The 16,650-nt window shown below is 36.0% G+C and overlaps 2 long non-coding RNA genes and 1 pseudogene across 3 annotated transcripts; 1 reads left to right on the forward strand and 2 right to left on the reverse strand.

The window, feature by feature from the left end:
* The first annotated feature begins 8,119 nt into the window (after positions 1–8,119).
* Positions 8,120–9,599, forward strand: LOC135270603 (uncharacterized). Its single transcript, XR_010338748.1, has 3 exons — positions 8,120–8,232; positions 8,826–8,893; positions 9,286–9,599. It is a non-coding gene; the product is annotated as an uncharacterized LOC135270603 (long non-coding RNA).
* A 284-nt stretch (positions 9,600–9,883) lies between these two features.
* On the reverse strand, positions 9,884–16,051 carry LOC105705354 (uncharacterized). Of its 2 annotated transcripts, XR_001104665.2 has the most exons (4): positions 15,766–16,051; positions 11,841–11,894; positions 10,501–10,641; positions 9,884–10,358 (listed from the first exon to the last, which is right to left on the reverse strand). It is a non-coding gene; the product is annotated as an uncharacterized LOC105705354 (long non-coding RNA). The 2 variants fall into 2 exon arrangements; XR_001104660.2 differs by having other exon boundaries at positions 9,884–10,641.
* Positions 13,532–14,751, reverse strand: LOC105705209 (heterogeneous nuclear ribonucleoprotein A1-like; annotated as a pseudogene).
* Positions 16,052–16,650: the final 599 nt, after the last annotated feature.

The raw sequence follows: 16,650 nt of genomic DNA on the forward strand, positions 1-16,650 counted from the left end.
CCAAAGTCTTTCTTAAAATGTTTAGAGCAAGTATAGCTCTTACCTTTATTATCAAATTTGAATCTTCTTTTATTTCTAGACTGTACAATCTGATGCATGATTTTTTTAATAAATATTTCATACTCTTGTGAATTTGGATCTTTTTACTTTGAGCATATATTTTAGAATATGTGTATGTTAAATTATCTCCACAGTGTCTGCAGTGTGAAGGCAGGTTCATTGTGGAATAGTTTGTTAACAGTCAGGAAAGCTAAACTGGACAGTATTAATGTGTAGCCCTACCAAAAATAGCCAGTAGTATCTGAAAATGAAAAATAAATGAAGTATCTCCAGGAAACAGTCTGGCTTAACTATTTTTGAAAATATAACTGTTTCCCCTCTTTGCTGCTTTAGATGTTGCTTTACCTAGAACCAGAAAATGGAATTTCTCAGCTAAAGCATGTGCCTGTTTCATCTAATCAAGCAGAGCTAAAATGTTCATAATGAATAAAATTATATTAATAAATTACTAAACTAAGAATATTACGTTATTTATATATTTGCAAGCAAAGGACAGTAAGAAGTTGACTGGCAAAAGAGCAGTGCTGAAGGAGGAGATCGAGGTTTAAATCTGGCTTATTAACTCAAGCCAGTTTTAAGGATTTTCTGAATAGATTATTCATGTCAGACCAAGAATTTAAAATAATTTGAGAGAGGCATTTAATTCTAATAAACCAGCTGTTACAGAAATTATACAATGATCTCTGTTTTTCCTGTCAGAGATGTAAAAAACTGAAAAGGTATAATTCAACCCAAAAAGAAAGGTTTGGTTTGGTTTGTTATGGCTTCCTTTTTTTTTTTTTTAATTACCCTATAGTGCCAGTTTATTATGCAAAGCAGCTTATATTCCTGTGTTTCTGATAAAATGAAGACTTTAAATCAGTCAGCAGTACTTTACCTTTCAAGGCATTAGTAAATTACTTGCAAATAGTTTTAAAAGGAAAATTTGACCTCTGTTATAGGCAGACTTCTCTTTAAAACAATACTTTTCTACTTTTCTTTTGAATATTATATATGTGTAGACATATGTCTATATATATATTCAGTTGATCATTTTATAATATACATGAAGGCATAAAGACATGCAGAAGAAAAGTTATTAAATAACTCATTTTAAGAGTTCTAATTAATTCTTGCATATATGACATTCCTTACACAAGCTAACACTAAACAAAAATGGCTAGAAATGTCTTGTTTGTTTGTTTTAAGGTATTAAGCACGAATTATTATATGAGACCGGAAGATAGCTATTAATCCTCTTACAGATTTGAGAACATTGATTCTCAAATATTTATGTACCTTCTCCTTTATTGTTTTCTTTAAATCCGTCCCCTTAAAAAGCTTCTTAAGAGCTCAGTTAATGCTTTTGACTTAACTAGGAGAAAGGGAGTTGATAATACAGGCAAGATGGCATTGTTAGCAATTCTGGTAGTGGTTTGGAATGAATCTTAAGAGGCAGGGATCTTAAGGTTAAGGAAGAGGGGAGAGAGAAAAGAGGGATCTTTGATCTCTTTCTCTGGTAATCTTAAAGCATAATTTTGCTACAACATTTTCTTTTAATTCATTTATATTAAGTCCTTTCTGCAGTGGGTATCTGAGCAGAGTATTTCCATTTTTACTTTTGTGAAAGGGAATATTTGGACAAATTATTAGTACAATTTGGGCACTGTGGTTGTAAGAATATCAGTAAAATAACAATATGAAACAATATACAGAAGTTCTAGCTTCAGATAACAAATAGACAGCTAGAAAGGTTTTGTACCATCCTCTTACAGCCTAGGGAGCTGACAAGTTGCTTGTAGTTTTAAAAAAGTAATAAAGTACACCCTTCTGGTATATCATCAAGAGTTTAAGAATCTTGGTTTTCAGGCCGAGCACAGTGGCTCAAGCCTGTAATCCCAGCACTTTGGGAGGCCGAGGCGGGTGGATCACGAGGTCAAGAGATCGAGACCATCCTGGTCAACATGGTGAAACACCGTCTCTACTAAAAATACAAAAAAAAATTAGCTGGGCATCGTGGCGCGTGCCTGTAATCCCAGCTACTCGGGAGGCTAAGGCAGGAGAATTGCCTGAACCCAGGAGGAGGAGGTTACGGCGAGCCGAGATCGTGCCATTGCACTCCAGCCTGGGTAACAAGAGTGAAACTCCATCTCGGAAAAAAAAAAAAAAGAATCTTGGCTTTCATATTTAAAATGCTTTTGGGGAGACATATATTAAAATTTTAGCCAACATGACAGACATGTCTCAATTATATATGTGTGCGTATGTTCTTAAAGCTAGAAATACATTTGTTTTAGATCCCTAGAATGAAAATTTTTTTCTCATCTATGCAATTCCCATATGCTTTTTTTTTTAAATAATATTTTACTCATTTTCTTTCTATGGCAATTTTCATTTCTCATCAAAATTTGAACAGAGACAGTTCTCATATATGATCAGATGCTTTTTCTTACCATCATTTACGCACAACAACATAGGTAAGTAATATGACTAACTTCTCCAGTTGATCCAAGAAACTCATTATTTTGCCTCAAATTATTTACAAAATATTTGTTTTACTTACTAAGGTTACAGTTATCAGAAAGCCAGGTAGTCTTTTCTTCTATTAAAAGATAACATATTGGAAAAGAAAATAAAATTCATGCTATTCATTTTCATTTTTGTATATAAATTTTTCATAGAATTTACAGTATATGCAAAGGAAGAAAGATAAAATTATTAGTGGTCATTTGTACCTTAAAAGTACAAGAATATAAGTAAAAGAAATGTTCATTTTTGTTTTAAAACTTGTTTTTCATATAAAGTTTTTATTGAGCCAACTTTCATACATATCTCACTAGCCTAAAGTCTAAATATTTGTGTCGATATCAGAAAATCAAACAAATTAGGCAGAATTGCTATGTGTGGTTCATCTCCAGATAAATTGATCACATTCATTTTTGTATCAGTCTATGTCATTTAATTAGGAAAAACTGTTTAGTTTTCTCCCCTGATTAATGGTGATACTCAAGTATGATACAAAAAGAATTATACCACCAAATATTTTCATGAGGTCTGATGTTTCTCATATTCATCGTTTTATGCTACTGCCTTTAAGAAAGAACTTGAAATCGCACAAAAATGTTTTAAAATTCATAATTGCAAAACAAACCTGTGACTAACTTAATGTCTTCAGATCTAAAGGGTGTAAAAATATTGATACTTCGATATTTCACTTGCTGCCAGGAAAAAAAAAATTCTCAATCTTTTGTAAAAGGGAGGAGGACTTTTGTATACATTTTTACTCTTTAAATAATGACACTTATACTGTCATAATAACAATTATGTATTTCTTTGTGGTTTTGTTTTGTAATTTTACATAAAACAGTTATTTTCTATTTTTATGCAGATAAAAAAATATTTGTGCATAAAATGTAATAGTAAAATGAGAAAAATAAAACTATTATACAATAAAAAATAGTTAATAGGGAAATAACTTGAGATGATAGCTAGCTTTGTTTAATGTCTTATAAAATTTTCATGAATAATCCAAGCATAATTGTTAAGAACACGTGTATTAATTCATGTAAGTGGAATAAAAGTTTTATGAATGGACTGTCATTCAACTACTTTCTCTACAGCTTTTCATGTAAATTAGTCTTTTGGCTCTAAAACTTCTCTAAAGGAAATAGTACATTTTTGGAAATTTATTCCTTATTCCCTCTTGGCAGCTAATGGGCTTTTATCAAGTTTAAACACAAAGTTTATCATAACAACAAAAATACTATTAATATAACTACTGTTTGCAACCATGTCCCATTATCCCCTCTATTCCTCCCAACCCTGAAGTAAATTAGTTCCTATTTTTCTGGGAGAGGAGGAGATTGATTAGAAAAAAAGTAATACGTTCTATTTAAAATTTTGGTATATGGCATTTTCTAACTTAGGAAGCCACAATGTTCTTGGCCCATCATGACATTGGGTAGCATTAACTACAAGTTTTGTGCTTCCAAATTACTTTTTGGGTTTTAAGAATTTCTTGATACTCTTATAGTCTGCCTTCTATTTTGATTCTTTATTTTTTTCTATTTGTCAGGTGCACAAGATTACCTTCCTTTTTTAGCCTTCTGTCTTGTCACCAACCATTCCTACTTGGTGGCCATGTACTTGGAAAAAGGCCACATGATCTTTCTGGCTCCACTCAATGTCTAAGATACCCTGCTTCCTTTGCTTGCATCCCACAAACTATTTCCCTCATCCTATTTACTGAAGCAAATCTCTCCTTAGTTGATGAGATGGTGTTCATCTCCCTTTAAAACCCTACCCATCCTAAATGGTCTGTCATTGTCTACCTTTAAAATACTTCCTCTTTCTCTTCCTCTACTCTCTCAATAATGATGGGGCTAAATTACACCCAAAGCTCACTTTACACAATATTTCCTTAGTACTTGGCACAAAACACCAAACAAAAATGCCATTTTAAAAGAGGTATAGTTTTTCTTTTAGAGTGTAAGCTCCTCAAGAGCAGGACAATGTTTTCTGTATGTTCTATTGTGCCTATTACACTGTAAATGCTCAATAAATATTGATGATGGGGAAAAAAGGCAGCTTTGGTTCAGATTTATTTTAATTTTACAAATTTATTATAAAATACTATATACATAGGAAAAGTTAATAGAATATATATGTACAGTTTACATAACAATAAAAGGTACATTCTGTAGCCACTAACCACCTTAACAAATAAAACATGAAGTAGTATTAGTAAATCTTTTTACATCACCAAATTTTAGTCTAATTCAAATTAAGCCTGATATGGTTATAAAACTTCCAGATGATAAAGGGTTTTTAAAGATTGAAAAGAGCCACCAAGTATTAAGGGATTATAGATTGAGATTAGGAGGAGATTAGATAAATCTTGTTCTAATAATGGTATCAAATACTGTATGTAAAAGACTTTTAAGTGGGAACTCATTTTTTTTTTCATTAAAGCACTGTTGCGTAATGCAAACTTATGGCCTGAATTTTCTGGAATAGTTACAATTTTAGATATTCTATTTCCATAAACCAACGACTTTCTGGAAATTACCATATTTTTTTACTTAGGCTACATCTTCCAGTTAAACTCTCCTACATGGAAATAACATAAAAGTTCTTTGTGGGGCCTTGTGATCTAAATATTGGTTTGAGGAAATAAATCATCATAGATATAGTGTAAAAAATGTATCAGGTCACAAGTTTAGGAGATCGTAACTCTAATCTCTATTGAATTACTGGCTCTGTAAGAGTGAAATCATGAATAAATTCCCATTCACAACTGCCACAAAAAGAATAAAATACCTAGGAATACAACTAATGGGAAATGAAGGGCCTCTTCAAAAGAACTACAAACCTCTGCTCAAAGAAATCAGAGAGGACACAAACAAATGGAAAAATATTCCATGCTCCTGTATAGGAACGATCAAAATTGAGAAAATGGCCATATGCCCAAAGTAGTTTATATATTCAATGCTATTCCCATTAAACTACCATTGATATTCTTAACAAAATTAGAAAACAATTTATTTTAAAATTCATATGAAACCAAAACAAGAGCCCAACTAAGACAATCCTGAGCAAAAAGAATAAAGGTAGAGGCGTCACACTACCCAACTTCAAATTATACTACACGGCTACAGTAACCAAAACATCATGGTACTATTATTAAGAACAGACACATACACCAATGGAAGAGAATAGAGAACCTGCTGGTGAGGTTGTGGAGAAAAAAGAATGCTTTTACACTGTTGGTGGAAGTGTAAATTGTTCAACCACTGTGGAAGACAGTGTAGCAATTTCTCAAAGACCTAGGGGCAGAAATACCATTTGACCCAGCAATCCCATTACTGGGTATACACCCAAAGGAATATAAATCATTCTATTATAAAGATACATGCACATGTATGTTCACTGCAGCACTATTCACAAGAGCAAAGACATGTAATCAACCTAAATGCCCACCAATGATAGACTGGACAGGAAAAATGTGGCACATATACACCATGGAATATTATGCAGCCATTAAAAAGGAGGAGTTCACATCCTTCGTAGGGACATGGATGAACCTGGAAAACATCATTCTCAGCAAACTGACACAAGAACACAAAATCAAACACCACATGTTCTCACTCATAGGCGGGTGTTGAACAAGGAGAACACATAGACACAGGGAGGGGAGCACTATACACTGGGGTCTGTTGGGGGGGAGGGGGGATAGTGGGGGGGGTGGGGAGTTGGGGAGGGATAGCATGGGGAGAAATGCCAGATATAGGTGAAGGGGAGGGAGGCAGCAAATCATACTGCCACGTGTGCACCTGTGCAACAACCTTGCATGTTATTCACATGTACCCCAAAACCTAAAATGCAATAAAATAAAAAAAAAGAACAGAAAAAAAAAAAAAAAGAAAGAAAAGAAAATGTGATACATATACAATATGGAATACTATGCAGCCCTTAAAAGGAACAAGATCATGCCCTTTGAAGGGACATGGACGGAGTAGGAAGCCATTATCCTTAGCAAGCTAATGCAGGAACGAAAACTAAATACCACATATTCTCACTTATAAGTGAGAGTTGAATGATGAAAACACATGGACACATCGAGAGGAACAACACACACTAGGGCCTTTCGGAGGGTGAGGGGTGGGCAGGTGGAGAACATCAGGAAGAATAGCTAATCAATGCTCAGCTTAATACCTAGGTGATTGAATGATCTGTGCAGCAAATCACCATGGTACATGTTTACCTATGTAACAAACATACATATCCTGCACATGTACCCTGGAACATAAAATACAAATTGGAAATTTTTAAAAAAAGAAAATATATTTGAAAAAAAGAATTTTTGAGGAAAATATAAATGATTGAAGTTTATTCTGGAGAGACAGAAAAACTGAATAAGCCAGTAACTTTAGAAGATATCGAGAAAGTTTTATTAACCCTTTAGGAAAGCTCATGGTTCAGAATGGTACTGTCTAATAAAAATATAATGCCTATCAGAAATAACAACAGCAAATATAATTTTAAATTTTCTAATAGTAACAATAAAATAACAAAAAGGAACAGGTAAAATTAATTGTAATATGTTTTAACACAACATATATAAAAGACTATCATTTCAATGTGCAATCAATATACAAATTCATTTTACAGCTGGGCATAGTGGCTCACGCCTATAATCCCAGCATTTTGGGAGGCCAAGGCAGGAAGATAACTTGAGGTCAGGAGTTCAAGACCAGCCTGGCCAACATGATGAAACCCCTTCTCTACAAAAAATACAAAAAATTAAATAAAATTAGCTGGCTGTGGTGGTGCGCCTATAATCCCAGCTACTCAGGATGCTAAGGCAGAAGAATCACTTGAACCCAGGAGTCAGAGGCTGCAGTGGGCAGAGATTGCGTCACTGCACTTCAGATTGGGCAACAGAGCTAGACTCTGTCTCAAAAGTAATAACAGTAATAATAATAATAATTTTACCTTTTTTGTTAGTCATTAAAACTGTATTTTGCATTAAAATATTGGAATTTAGTTGCTAAATTTTCACTTGAAATGCTTCATGTGTGTATTTAAATTGTACACAATTTACAAAAAGTAGATTCATATACCTAGACTGTTCTAAACACACTTAGATGTTTTCCTAAACTGAAAATCAATGTTTAAATGTAAATTTAATTTAATGAAAATACATTTTTAAATTAAAAAATTTTATTGGCTCTGAAGTGAGCTCTGAACTTTCAAGTAGTTAACACAGACAGCAACATAACCAATATTAAGTTTAATAGTATCTATGAGGAAAAATTAAACTAGTATCATGGGAGAAGCTCAATTATTCCTGGTATTAACAATTGAAATACATTTCTCTAGTAAATCATCAAGAAGATTATAGGAACATTGACAACATCTGCTTTGCTCCAAATGCTGATGTCCCCCCAAAATTCACACGTTGAAACCTAATATTCAAATGTGATAGCATTAAGAACTAGAGCCTTTTTGAATTGATTAAGTCCTGAGGGCTCCAATCTCATGAATGGGATTAGTATCCTTATAAAAGAAACTTGAGGGAATTACCTTGACCCTTCTACCATGCACAGAGCAACAAGGCACTATTTATGAAGGAGACAGCCCTCACCAAAATCTGCTGGTACCTTAATCCCGGACTTCTCAGCCTCCACAACTGTGAGCAATAAATTTCTACTGTTTACAAATTACCCAGGAAGGTATTTTAAACGGTATCGTAGCGAGCCTGAAAAGACAAAGATAACATCCTTCCTTATAATAAGTACAGTAATGTGTTTCAATGTATTTCTTACCATAACAAATATTCTAAAGACTTCAGACCAAAATACAAATTAACAGATACTAATCTATGCCCTCTGAAATAATGTTTTTTGTTTGTTTGTTTTTATTTTTTGAGATGAAGTATCACTCTGTTGCCAGGCTGAGTTTGAGACCAGCCTGACCAACATGGTGAAACCCCATCTCTACTAAAAATACAAAAATTAGCAGCATGTGGTGGCACAGCCTGTAGTCCCAGCTACTCAGGAGGCTGACATGGGAAGATGCAGTGTGCCAAGATCATACCACTGCGCTCCAGCCTGGGCAACAGAGCAAGACTCCATCAAAAAAAAAAAAAAAATCCAGATGTTCTGAATTAACCTGTCTATAACCAACACTGCTGATAGTCTGAGTATAAATACAATACACTGGAACTAAATTGTATTAATACCCAGTGAAATTTAGACCAAATTTATTTTTTATCTTCCTTGAAGGTGCCCAGAGAAGTAAGGAAAAGTTTTTTCCCTGGGATTGTGGTTGGAATGTGCTACAGAATGTCAGAGTAAGTACTGAATCTCATATGGATATGCATTTGTTGCATGTGAATAGTGTAAAAGTTCCACTTTAAAAGATGCCAAAAAAAAAAAACCTAAAACTTTGCAGAGAAACTCTGAAGTGATTATTTGCTTTATAAGTTATTTCTTCTAGACAATGTGTTTCATAACACCCCCTGATTACCAGCTCCTAAAGTGAAACTTTTAGGAGCCATAATCCACTAATAATTGGTTAAAAAGGTAAAAAAGCACTAAAATTATTATGCAAATATAAAGAAATATAAGGATCATAGGTAAAAATATGTGCTACATTCAAATGTGTATACAGTGAGGTATTTCTATCAAAGTTGCCTCTAATGTTTCTTTCACTTGATTGTGTTTGATTTTGTTTCCCCCACAGGATAAAGAAGAAAACCACTAGAGTTTCTCTGACCATCAGCCCCCAGCTAATGAAACCTCCAACAACAGATCAAGTTATTCTACTTCAGTTCAACCACTGTGTATTGACCTCCAGAGGATAGCTGTAGTTTTGGGCCTTCTGAGAGGGTCCCAGTAATGGAGACATGGGCCCAAGAAAAAAGAATCAATGCAGTTTTCTTAAGAAGTATACATGAGGCTGGGCACAGTGGCTCACACCTGTAATCCCAGCACTTTGGGAGGCTGAGGCAGGTGGATCACGAGGTCAAGAGATCGAGACCATCCCGGCCAACATGATAAAACACCCTCTCTACTAAAAATATAAAAATTAGCTGGGCATGGTGGCGCATGCCTGTAATCCCAGCTACTCAGGAGGTTGAGGCAGGAGAATTGCCTGAACCCAGGAGGCGGAGGTTGCGGTGAGCCGAGATCGCGCCATTGCACTCCAGCCTGGGTAACAAGAGTGAAACTCCGTCTCAGAAAAAAAAAAAAAAATTAGCTGGGCATGGTGGCATGTGCCTGTAATCCCAGCTACTTGGGAGGCTGAGGCAGGAGAATCACTTGAACCTGGGAGGCGGAGGTTGCAGTGAGCTGAGATCACACCACTGCACTCCAGCCTGGTGATAGAGCAAGACTCCGTCTGAAAAAAAAAGAAGTATACATGAAGAAAGCCTCTAGATGCATGACCTCAAAAGAACAAGAAAGAAATTCATAGGTTTCAGAAATAACTCCATGGTAGTTCTATGGCTTGGCCCTTTGTCTGTGTGTCATACCATAAAGGACAGTTGGTGTCTAAGAACTTGTTCCTGTAAGAGAGTATTCCAACTACCCAAGGAATGAATTCCCTTTTAATTAAAAAAAAACAAAGCAAGGAAGGGAGGTGCTTTTTTGAAAACCTAAATGATCTAAGAGCAGTTGTGTAGAGGAAGAAAAAAAATTTAGTAAAATTTAAAAGGTTTTTAAACCTTTAATCTATAGTGTCTAAATACTTGCCAATATGCATTTCCCAAATAAAATTGCCTGGTGTTGTATTTCTCCATCTCAGCTAATGAAATGCTGGAAGATAAAGAAGAAAGTATACCACTGGAGTAAACATCCAAACTGACACTGAAATGAGAAGCATCATGGTTTTCATAAAGGAAACTTAGGGTGTGGTATGTAGCAGCTAAAACTGAGCTAGTTTTTAGCCACCATGTACCTGAATTTCAGGGCTTTGACAGTATGAGTGACAGCATCATGTTCTCTTTCATTCCTTAAACCAGATGCAGAGTCCCTGCAGCCGCCTGTCAGGATCCAGTTGCGTGGTACCCCCTGTGTTTACTAAGGTAAACTCTCCATCCTGCATGATGGGGTTTAGATTTTATAAATAAGTTGTAGACATTAATGAAGCGATAAGAAGAAAAAAAGCAGAAACCAGAAAGGATTTCAGAGATTAATATCACTTTATATATGAGAAAAATGAGGCTGAAAAGGGTGAAATGATTTGCTCAGTGTTGCAGAGCAATTCGTAGTATACCCTGCACTCTTTAGACTTCTGCTCTGTGGCAGTCCTCCAGCTCTGGAGGGCAATGCTTAAAGACTGTCCCCTCCAAGGAAACTGCTTTGCCTGACCTCAAGATACAGTCAAATTCTTTTAACTATCCATAAAATGCCATTCTGAAAAAGTCAACAAGCAAAGTAGAATCTAAATCCTGATTAGGTCACAGCCGGAAATCACTACCTTCCCTCTCACTCACTGGAAATCGCACAATTCAATCACCCGGGTCAAACCAAAACTATGGCTGAGCCTTCTCTGGGCTCTCTTGTCTCCCAATTACCAAATCTGACAGAACTGGAATTAATGCCCATTGCTGGTTCAAAGCATGAAATGCAGGGCTGGGATTTAATCTGTACCAGATACAGGATGGGAGACAAATTAAACAATGTCATTAAGAGTAAGTGACATTGCTATTGACTCTGGAAGCTCCCTTTCAACAGATGCTGTCAGGTACCAATGTCTGTTATTTCTACAAGGCTCTCCTGCTGCATCCCTTCCCTATAAGATGCCCTGAGATCTCTGGGCATCAGGCCTGAAGGGCTAGGCTGGTCCTTAGGTCTCACCTGATAGAAGGACCTCAGATAACCCCTCTCTGGTCTCAGAGCCAAGTTATAATCTGAAATATCATTCTAGATTCCACAGTACTCTGGGGTTGCAGGTAGAGGGGGGAGGGAGATCAGGATTTAAGAGGTACATTTAACATAAATGCCATCCATTCATTTATACATTGTGATACTAAACTAGGCATAAACACTTTTTATATATCTGCATAACTCTTATTCTTTACAGGAAGTTTTCAGACTTGTATGAAATGAGCCTCAAAACCCCATGCATTTTGCTAGCCCTATTTCATAGATAAAGAACCTGAGTTCCAGAGAGGTTAATAGTCTTTTCCAAGTTACTATAACTATAACCAGCTTCAATCAGCCAGCAGCACAGTTAAAATTTTGGCCCAACTTCCCTCATTCAAGGCTCTTAACAAATTATAATATAGTACTCACCGCCTCATCCAGTTTCACTTTCTGTGGTTTCAATAACCCATAGTCAACAGCGGTCTGAAAAAAGATGAAAAGAGTATAAGATATTTTGAGAGAAATAGAGAGATCACATTCACATAACTTTTACTACAGCATATTGGTATAATCATTCTATTTTGTTATTGTTATTAATCTCTTACTGTGCCTACTTTATAAACTTTATCATAGGTGTGTATGTACAGGAAAAAACACAGCGTATATAGGTTTCAGTACTATCCATGGTCTCGGGCATCCACTGGGGGTCTTGGAATGTGTCCCCTTCAGATAAGGGGTGATTACTATACTGCCCACACTACTGTGACCAATAATAAATACTAAATCTGTGACTAGATATATATATTCAATGAAATAGTCAAATGTAACAAAATAGTGTTCCACTAATCTGTTTTTTTTTTCTTTTTTTTTTTTTGAGACAGTCTCTCTCTGTCATCCAGGTTGTAGTGCAGTGGCCCAATCTCGGCTCACTGCAATCTCCGCCTCCTGGGTTCAAGCAATTCTCCTACCTCAGCCTCCTGAGTAGCTGGGATAACAGGTGTGCACCACCACGCCCAGCTAATTTTTTTGTATTTTTAGTAAAGATGTGGTTTCAACATGTTGGCCAGGATGGTCTCGATCTCCTGACCTTGTGATCCGCCCGCCTCGGCCTCCCAAAGTGCTGGGATTACAGGCGTGAGCCACCTCGCCCAGCTGTTTTCTAATTTGAAAAAAAATGGCTCTTGGTGAAGTGAAATAATGATTTTCTCATTAAATATAACTCTATGAAGATAAAAATAATTTACACCTGACTGTAAAGCACACTACAAAGCCCAAAAGAATACTCAACTGCTCCTGAAGATACAGTCAGCTGTCAATAATTATGATAAAAAAAGGTACACTCTTATTGCAAATGGCATCTCAAATCATTGCATATAGTATAACAGTTTCTTCCATCCTCTGAACTCTGTGTTTGTCCTTCAAGATACCTCTACAACCAGAGGTCAATCTGTCATGTTTGAATGCCAAATCCAGGCCACAGCCACGGTTCAAGTTCACTATTACAGATAGAATGTGCAGATAGCCAACTCAGATGACTTTCAGATTCTGAGGAAAAGTATCATGATGAACTTTTCAATTGCTTTTACTTCCAGTTAACCTTGAAGGCTATTTCATGTTTTAAAGTTTGCTAATTTTTTTTCAAGAGAATTAAATCATTTATTGATTACACATGATAATGGATACACAAGCTTTATTCCCATTTATAATTTTAGCTGGTACCATTATTTAATGTAGATATATTGCATAGGATGTGCCAACAATCATTTTTATAACCAATTATTCCATGAATTTGCTTGGGTAATCCCTTTTAATGGTGAACTTCAGGTCACAACGTAACAATCAGTTCAACTACACCAAGATTTCTGAAGGCAATGACTTCTCTACCCAAGCAGGTTGTATACAAATTCAAAATAGAACCTGGCATCACCCTGAGGAATTCTAACTTCACACTGTTGGGGAAATTTGTCAAGATGGCTTCAGAGTAGACTAACTTTACACAGCACATTAAAAAAAAAAAGACATTTATTCAGCGTCACGATCAGACTATTACATTTAGCAATCAACAGCATGAGTAAAAAAAAAAAAAAAAAAAAAAAACTACATTAAAACCCTTTGTTGGAATGCTTTACACTTTCCACAGAACAGAAACTAAAATAACCTGTTATACAATTAATCACAAAAATATTCCTCAAGTTGTTTGCCCATACACATGAATATTTGTCTAAAACATGTCTTCTTGTGAAGTGGTGGCCCTGCCACCACTGTGCTTGGCTGAGTTCACAAATCCATTGTAACCTGTAGCTTCCCTGTCGCTTCTCTGGCTCTCCTCTCCTGCTAAGCTTTGCTTCCTAATTAAAATCTTCTGCCACTGCTATAGCTACTGCTGCTACTGGAACCACCATAGCCACCTTGGTTTAGTGGTTTGGCAAAGTATTGGCCTCCACCACCATAAGGGCTAGAGCTTCTGCCTCCAAAGTTTCCCCTCATGGGTCCAAAATTTGAAGACTGATTGTTGTAACTGCCAAAATCATTGTAGCTTCCACCACCTCCAAAATTACTTCCATCATTACCAAATCTATTATAGCCATCCCCACTGCCACCATATTCACCACCACCACAGCTACCACCAAAGCCACCATGACTACTGAAGGTCCCCCCATGACCAAAGTTGTCATTTCCACCGAAACCACCTCTATGACCACCACCAAAGTTTCCAGATCTACTTCAACCTCTTTCGCTGGATGAAACACTAGCCATCTCTTGCTTTGATGGGGCTTTCCTAACCTCACAGTTATGGCCATTCACAGTATGGTATTTCTGAATGACAGTCTTATCCATGGAGTCGTGGTCGCCAAAGGTTACAAAGGCAAAGCCCCTTTTCTTGCAACTGCCTCAGTCAGTCATGATTTCAATCACTTCAGTTTTTCTGATGTTCTTCAGTGTCTTCTTTAATGCCACCAACAAATATCTTTTTCACAGTTAAGTGGGCACCTGGTCTTTGAGAATCTTTTCTTGAGACAGCTCTCTTTGGTTCCATGTTTCTTCTATCCACCTTGTGTGGCTTTGCATTCATGCCTGCACCCACCTCCTCCACAGTGGCATATGTGACAAACCCAAAACCCCTAGAGCGCTTGGTGTTTGAATCTCTCATTACCACACAGTCCGTGAGCCTTCCCCATTGCTCAAAATGGCTCCTCAGGCTCTCATCAGTTGTATCAAAGCTCAACCCTCCAAAAAAGAGCTTCCTCAGCTGTTCTAGCTCAAAAACTGTTTTGATGAAAGAGTAATTTTCATAGTTGGTAAAAGATTGGTTTATTGTCATGAATTAATCTGATTTTCCTAATGAGTTTTTGACATATAAACAAAAAAGAAATATGAGAATAAACATATTTCTTAAAGGGTAAAACATAGGAAAACTGATGCATAACTTTTTAAATACTTTATCAGGTAATTTGCTTACAAAATAATTTGGGGAAGGGTAGTAAGTATGAAATCTACCTCATGTTAAACGATGAGTTTATACTTTACAAACAATTTCTCATTTAATCCTCACATAAACATTTTGAGGTATGTATTATCTTCATTTTTAAATAACTGAAATTAGAAATACAAAAAAAAATCTTGCTCAGGGACACAAGGCTAGTAAATGCTGAAACCAGTGTTCAAATCCAAGATCATTCTTATGCCAAATGAAGAAAATAGACTCATTTAAATATTAATTCAAAATAACTAAATATTTACAAATCACATATAGAAAAAAATATTTTATTATACAAAGGATATATTTCTGTTAAAATAACATTTATTGCCTTTTTTAAAATAAAGTAATACAAATTTAAAATAAATCTGGAAAATATATAACATGAAGAAAAAATGTAAAAATTGAGAAAATCATTAACCTTTTGTGTATTTTTCTACAGTAATACTACATATTTTTATAATGTTATATTCAATTTTATTTTAATCAGAGAAATCAGGAAACAAATGATTCTCTTGGGTGAAAAAGGCCACCTCAGTATTAGTATATTCAGCAATGGTTCATATTCAAAGAAGATATATTCATCTGATCTAATCTTCATGTTAGAGATGAAGAAAGTCCAGGGAAGTAAAGTAATTTTCCCAAGGTCACAGAGCAATTTAGTGGTAGAAGCAAAACTAAAATCAAGTTCTTACACCCTGCCAATTATTAATTTCTTTATGCACCTTTTCTGAGTTTCTGAAGAACTGACTTACTGTCTGTGACTCCAGATTAGTCAACTTTGTATTTGCTTCCAGGTATTTCTCATATACATATGGCCCCTTCTCCCAACTAAATTAATTATCATCACTTAAATTCTCTTTTTTCTTGTTTTACCTTTCAGAAGTTTGTTTATCATCCATTCCTGGCACGTATAATCTTGATAATTGATTAAATCAATATTAGCATCAGAAGACTTTGTCCCCTAAATCACTCTTGCCTTCATGAGCTCTTTTGAAGCTCCCCTACACCAACTCCTGAAATGACACAACAGAAGAAACAAGATAACTGGGATATGTCAGTGTATTTATTTATTCAACATATGTTTACTGAGTATAGACTGGTTAGTCTCTGTTCTTGGTATTAAGGAGACAGCAATGAACTAGACTGACAAGGTCCTTGCTCTCAAAGAATATGCATTCTCGGCCGGGCGCGGTGGCTCAAGCCTGTAATCCCAGCACTTTGGGAGGCCGAGGCGGGTGGATCACGAGGTCAAGAGATCGAGACCATCCTGGTCAACATGGTGAAACCCCGTTTCTACTAATACAAAAAATTAGCTGGGCATGGTGGCGCATGCCTGTAATCCCAGCTACTTAGGAGGCTGAGGCAGGAGAATTGACTGAACCCAGGAGGCGGAGGTTGCGGTGAGCCGAGATTGCGCCATTGCACTCCAGCCTGGGTAACGAGCGAAACTCCGTCTCAAAAAAAAAAAAAAAAAAAAAAAAAAGAATATGCATTCTCTCTCTAATCCCACTTAGTTTAGGATTTGTGACTCATAACTTTACACAGAAGCAGTAAGGAGGTGTCCTGACATCAAACAACCAAACTGCTGACTGTCCAAGAAGTAGGCATGGTGCCCATCACTCTGTGGCCATCACTGTATTAACATTAGGTGTAAGCATGATGGTAGTGATAATTTCTAGTTCAGTTCAGAATATCTTTATCTAGGACTAAAGCTACAGAAATCTAGAAATCAAGGAATAAAATGTATTCCCTGCTTTC

The sequence above is a fragment of the Aotus nancymaae genome, unplaced genomic scaffold, assembly GCF_030222135.1.
Source record: "Aotus nancymaae isolate 86718 unplaced genomic scaffold, 86718_ANA_hifiasm-v0.15.2.pri h1tg000064l_1, whole genome shotgun sequence".
Lineage (NCBI taxonomy): Eukaryota > Metazoa > Chordata > Mammalia > Primates > Aotidae > Aotus > Aotus nancymaae.